Source organism: Acomys minous, assembly GCF_964271855.1.
Source record: "Acomys minous genome assembly, chromosome: 5".
NCBI classification, from domain to species: domain Eukaryota; kingdom Metazoa; phylum Chordata; class Mammalia; order Rodentia; family Muridae; genus Acomys; species Acomys minous.
The window spans coordinates 120,374,475-120,380,474 of record NC_140494.1 but is presented as its reverse complement, the minus strand read 5'-3'; positions in this window follow the sequence as shown (position 1 = coordinate 120,380,474).

Below are 6,000 nucleotides of genomic sequence, written 5' to 3'. Positions count from 1 at the left end.
CAGAGCAGAAGGTGCAAGAGAGACCCTGCCTCAACAAAGTGGAACTTAAGACCCAACTCACACCTCCAGACACAGTCACATTCTCACATAGTGGGAACAGGACATTAACATCCGAGCTACGGACAGGAAAGGACAGTCACTCAGCCACCCATCCAGGAAACGGCAGCATTAGAGATCGTGCCCTGTGTCTCAGAGCCATATTCTACACAAGCACGTTGTGACATTTGTACAGTTATGAATGGGAACAGGTGGTGTGAGCAGCCCCAGCCTGAGCAGAGGCCACCTGCTTAGCATGAGCGCGACACACACACACACACACACACACACACACACACACACACACACACACAGCCTCCCCCAGACACTACCAGGCTGTCACTGACAAGAATAAGAGGCTGGGAATGCTGGGACATGAATAGAGGAACCACAAACAGATGTCTGAGGAATGTGCGTGGTGTTGTGTGGCCCTGTCTAACCACCAGAATGCGTGTAATACAGCATGCATCTTTGAAATGCCACCAAGACTGCATGTACTAAAGAGGTTTCTGTTCACTTCAAGAAGAAGAAAAAAAAATGCTGACTGAAGTCAAAAAGGAGGGTGATCACATCCTACTTTACACCATTTCAGCATAAATACATTATCTTTAAAAAGAGTTCCCTGCGAACTCTCTGAAGAGGCTCTCCCTCCCTCCCCTCCCCCTCCCCTCTCTCTTTTCTTTCCACTTCTCTCTTTCTTATGTTCGAGATGGGATCTCAATACATGCTCCAAGCTGGCCTCATCATCTTCTCAGGTGCGAGGGTTCCAGGCATGCACTGCCAGAGCCAGCCTTGTGTATATGAGGTGCATATGGGTGCACATTCATGTGAGTTCAGTTGCGCAAACCCACAATATGGGTGTGGAAGTCAGAGGTCAACATCAGGTATTGCTCCTCAGATGTCACCTACCTCAGATTGTGTTTGTGGTGTGTGTGTGTGTGTGTGTGTGTGTGTGTGTGTGTGTGTGTGTGTGCATCCCCACCCCAGCATGCATGTTGAGGTAAGAGGACAGCATCCACCTTGTATGAGACACGGTCTGTGTCTTGCATATACCAGGCTAGCTGGCCCGGGAGCTTCTGGAAATTCTCCCGTTTCTGCTCCCCATCTCATCACAGGATCCAGGATTACAGACACTTGGTACTACTGTGTACAGCTTCACATGGGTTCTGGGGACCTGAACTCACGTCTTTTCACTTGAGCCAGCTCACATCTCCAGCTTTCTGTTTTTCTTTATTAACCTGTAACAAAAGCCATGTCTGGGAAGAAGGCCCTGTAGAGCCAGCCTGACTGTAGGAGCACTGAGCTGTTCCTTAGTCCCTCATTGTCACCTGGCAGAAGGCTAAAGGTTCCTGCCCTCATCCTGCAGTGGTGGCAGGGGGATCCATCAGCACCTGCGGAGGCCTCTGCAGCCACCCAGACTGCCTTGGAGGCCACAGTGACTTGTAAGCCAGAAACCTGCCCCTGATCTGCATGCCTCCTGCCTGGCAGAGCCTCCGAGATGCCCAGTGAAATGGCAGGGTCCCACCAACTGCCAGAACCCACACAAACACCCCATCACCTGCATTCCAGGGCTGGATAGTAAAGCAGTCGGTAGAGGCAGTTAGAGACAGATGCGGCAGGGCCCACCTGGCCCTGGGAACTCCCAGGCAGACAGAGGCTAACCACGCGGGGACACAGAGAGATGCCTCCCTTCCTTCCGTAGGAGGACCTGCAAGTGTTCTCACAGCTGGTAGGAGAGGGCAGGCATGGTGGAACACGTTCCCCCTGGTGTGCACAACACAGTGCCTCAGGTTGGCAGCAAGAGTGAGACAAAACACCCTGGAAGGTTCTCAGAGGCTTGGCATGGCCTGGGCCTGAGCAGTGGTACCCACTCCTTGGGCAGGCTTCCAAGACCCTACTGGGGCCTTCCCCAGAGGTGCCAAGTCCTGGCTTGCTATAGGCCTCGTGTCTCCTTTGGCCTCTTTCCACCCTGCTGAGCTCATGTGGGAGCCCACAGGGCTCTCCCCAGGGTTCTAGCTGCCTGCCCAGGGCACCAGCCTGTCCCCAGTCCACAGGTAGCCGCATCCTCAGCACTGCTCCCATTTAGGGAAAGAGCGTTTGGGGGCTTTGGTTATTCAATGAGGACTTGGCATTTTAATCCACCAGGGCAGTAGGAATGGGTCCACAGCCTGGATCGGACCTTCTGGACATGACACTAGCTGTGAACAAGAAGCTGCCCAGTGGAGCCCAAGGGCTGCCTTCCCCCAGGCAGGTACCTCCTGGAGACTTGAGGCCTTCTCAGGCAGAGAGACCTGCCCAATGCCACACGGTTACTCAGAGGATAAATAACCACTGCTGCTCAACCCTGAGCTCCTTAGCAGAGCTCCCCTCTACTGTCCCTGAGGTGAGAGAATCTGAAAGTCATCTGTTCATCAGAGGTAAGGCTCTTGTTGAAATCTAGAACAGGGAGGTGGGTAGGGCTAGGTGAACACGGCACTTGGTGGCTCCTCCCTGGAAGAGGCATAATGCTCTCCATGGGGCCCTAGAGATGACTGTTTACAACGTGCTGCCCCACCACAAGCAGATGCCCTCAGAAAACGGACCAAATGCCAGGAGAGTTTGAGTGGCAGAAATGGCGAGGTGTCAGGGAAGTGGGGCCTGACAGGTTCAGAGGGTCCCAAGCAGGGTGGACATAGCCATTGTCCATCTTCATAGACATCTCAAGCTATGGGAGATATCTGGGAGAGGACGGCTTAGTTGGTAAAGTTTCTGCTGTGCATGGAGGAGGACCAGAGTTCAGATCCCCAGCTGCCACATAAACGCTAGGCATGGTGGAACACATTTATAGCCCAAGTGCTGGGGAATAGAGACAGCTGAATTCCAGGATTTCTATCCAGTCAGTGTGCTCTGGGTTCACTGAGAGACCCTGTCTTTAAAAGGGGGGAGGGGTTGCAATAAAGAAGATTCCTGATATTGGTCTCCAGCCCCGACACCTCACCTGCACTCGTGTGTGTGTGTGTGTGTGTGTGTGTGTGTGTGTGTGTGTGTGTGTGTGTGTGTACACAGCTACCAGTCCTTTGATCAGCTTCCCCTGGGTCATCTTGGTGCTCCAGGCTCCAAAAGAGATGCCAACCCAGGTTCTTCCTCCTTCTGAAATGCTCGAAGTGGGAGCAGCCCAGTGAGTGCAGCAGCAGAGCTGACCTGCAGCCCCGGAAATCCTTCCTGAAGCTGGAGGTGCCAAGGGGGCACCAGAAAAACATGCAAACAGAGACTGAATAAACAGTTTACACAGCGCTCTGTTAGCACTCCAAATCAGGCAGCCTGCTGCCCTGTCTGAGGTCTCTGACTCCAGCACGCGGCCCTGTGTTCTTGCACATCCTGAGCTGATGGGTAGGGAGTGCTCCTTCTCCGGGCAGGGAGGGAGGAGCAGAGGGTCCTATTCTTAGGAAGGCAAAGGCCCCAAGGTCAGCTCCAGACTAGGGCCTTTTGGAAATCACCGTTTCTACCCCCAACTTCCAAAGCAGGTTGGAAAGGAGAGGAATTCGGCTTCAAGAGCTGGGCAGGCAAGTAGCCCAAAATAGGGACAGTGAGTGACATCAGTGGCCTCAGTGCCCACAGCCGGAAAAGGGAGGAGGGAAATCCAGCCAGGGTATTTGCCTGCCCATCACCTGAATGAGTGTCAGGCCTCTCACCTCCTAGGCAGGGACCAGGCGCCTACAAGTAGACAGGATCCTGGGAAGATCGCCCGCAGCAGCCACAGAGCCACTAAGACTGCCTCGTGGGACTCACACATGCTACAGTGACATGTCACAAAGTGTTAAGTCAGGTCTGTAGCAATGGAAAGAAGAAAACCCCCCATGCTCACAGGACTTGTGTCTTGGCAGAGGGAGTTTCCATTAGAAGGCAGGCAGGCTGGCACACACTGGCAGCCCCAGCAAGCTGGAGGCGGGAGTGGGAGAATCAGAAGTTTAAAGTCAGCCGGGGCCGCATGAGACCCTGTCTCCAAATGCACAGAATCTTAAACTTTGAAGAAAGAAGTGTGGCCATACCCAGCCTACTAGCTGAATTCAGTGACACGGGCTCTCTTCTATTCTTCTGTCTCCCTAGAATCCGCTGGCAGACCCTTCCTTCTGGGAATGTCCAACCTCCAGCTCCAAGCACAAGATCCCTGTTTCAGAACCAAGCAGTCAACTTACAAACACAAATTGCAAGCATGATGTGTTGAGGAGGCTTGCAATTTTGTGCTGGGCTGAATTCACTTATTGCTGGTGGGGGGAGGGAGGCAGGGGGGGTTGGTGCATGCGGCCTACGGGCCACAGGTTGGATGTGCCTTGAAGGTTGACCAGTACTCCAAGGCTCAGTACTCTCTCCCCATCCCTGACATCAAATCACCTCTCTTCTTCTCTCCCTCTTTCCCCTATTCTCCTCTCTGCCCCACCTCCACCTGCCCCCTAGTCTCCCCACCTCTCTCTCTCTCTGCAGGAGCCAAACTGACCCCCCCACCCCCACCCCCAGAGGGCCTCTTGTCTGACACTTGTCAAACTGAGTGGGCCTGGCTTCCCGAAACTAGGGTACCATTGAAGTCAGCCCAGTGGGTCGCTTGTGTCACTAGACAGCACCTCTCCTCCCTGGTCCCCAGTGTTTTAAAACTTGCCTCTGTTGAGTACTTATCAGCCAGCATCAGGACTCTGGGCTAAGCCCTCAGAAGCCTAGGCTTTTTGATAGTGTCAGCCGCCCAGTTAAGCAGGTGTTGGTTTTTATAACTAAGAATGCCCTTTCTAGCTTCTAGGCCCCAGCTTTTGCCCCATTTCAGCTTCCCTAACCTTTTCTCCTTGGGAACATCTGCCTTCCATTGCTGCCTAGCAAATCCCCTAAATGTGTCACCAGTTATAGCTGAAGCTTTATCAGTCCCTAGGAGTGATTGCATTTCTAGGCCTCAGTGGTTTGTTGGTGAAGTGAGAATTTCAGGCAAACATGGACAGCAAAGCCAAGAAAACAGAGGCTTCCCAGAGCCCCCCTGGGCACACCTGCAGGAGGCCCCCTTCTGCTACCCAGTGAAGCCCATCCCTTGTTGTCTCCTCATCTTGGCTCCTCTGTAAACCTTCAGGTCCTATTCATTGGCACAGGATAAGCAGGGATGGAGACATCTGGGTACAGTACAGCATCCTCTGCTCCCACCTCCACATTCCCCTTCCTGATACGTAATGTATGCCTTGTCCCCTGTCATCGCTTCTTGCTCCCATCAGAGCCTCCAGGTCAGTGCCCAACACCAGAAGCAGGCTGGGCCTTGCTAGGTGAGGTGGAGGTTACTAGTTCCCACAGGCCCCCACCACCACCTAAGGTCGCCCAGAGGCCCCCAAATGGCCTTCTCTCCCAGTGCTGTAGCTGCTCACTTTCTGTCTCCCTGTCTAGCAGCAGAAAACACAGCAGGGGCAGTCACCCCAACATACACTTGCTCACAGCACACCCCAGTGCTGAAGAGGCCTATCCATTGACCAAGGGCCTCAGGAGCCCCATCTCTGTCCTCAGGTCCTAAGAGATGATTCAGTAAGCTAGGCCAGCAGTACTTGGGGCCTGGGGAGACCACCCAGCTACACACATCTGAAAAGAGGCCTGGGGACCTAGAAGCTCATGAAGACTGGTGGGACTCATTCAGTTCCCCTGGCATGGCAACGGAGCACATGGTGGCATTGCTGGTCCAGAGAACAAAGACCAAGCAGGGCTTCAGAATCTTCTAGAGAGAGAGGGGTGTGGGGTGTGGTGGGGAAAAGAGAGAGAGACAAGAAAGAAGGGAGGGAGTCAGAAAGGATGGAAAGAAAGAAGGGAAGGGAAGTAAGGTGAAAAGGAAGGAGAGAAATGAGAGGCAGGAAGTAGAGGGAGAAGGGAGGGGAGAGGGGGGAGAGGGGGAAGGGGGAGGGGGGAGGGGGAAGGGGGAGAGGGAGAGAAGCAAAAGAAGAAAAGAGAAAGAAAGGGAAAAGAAGGAGG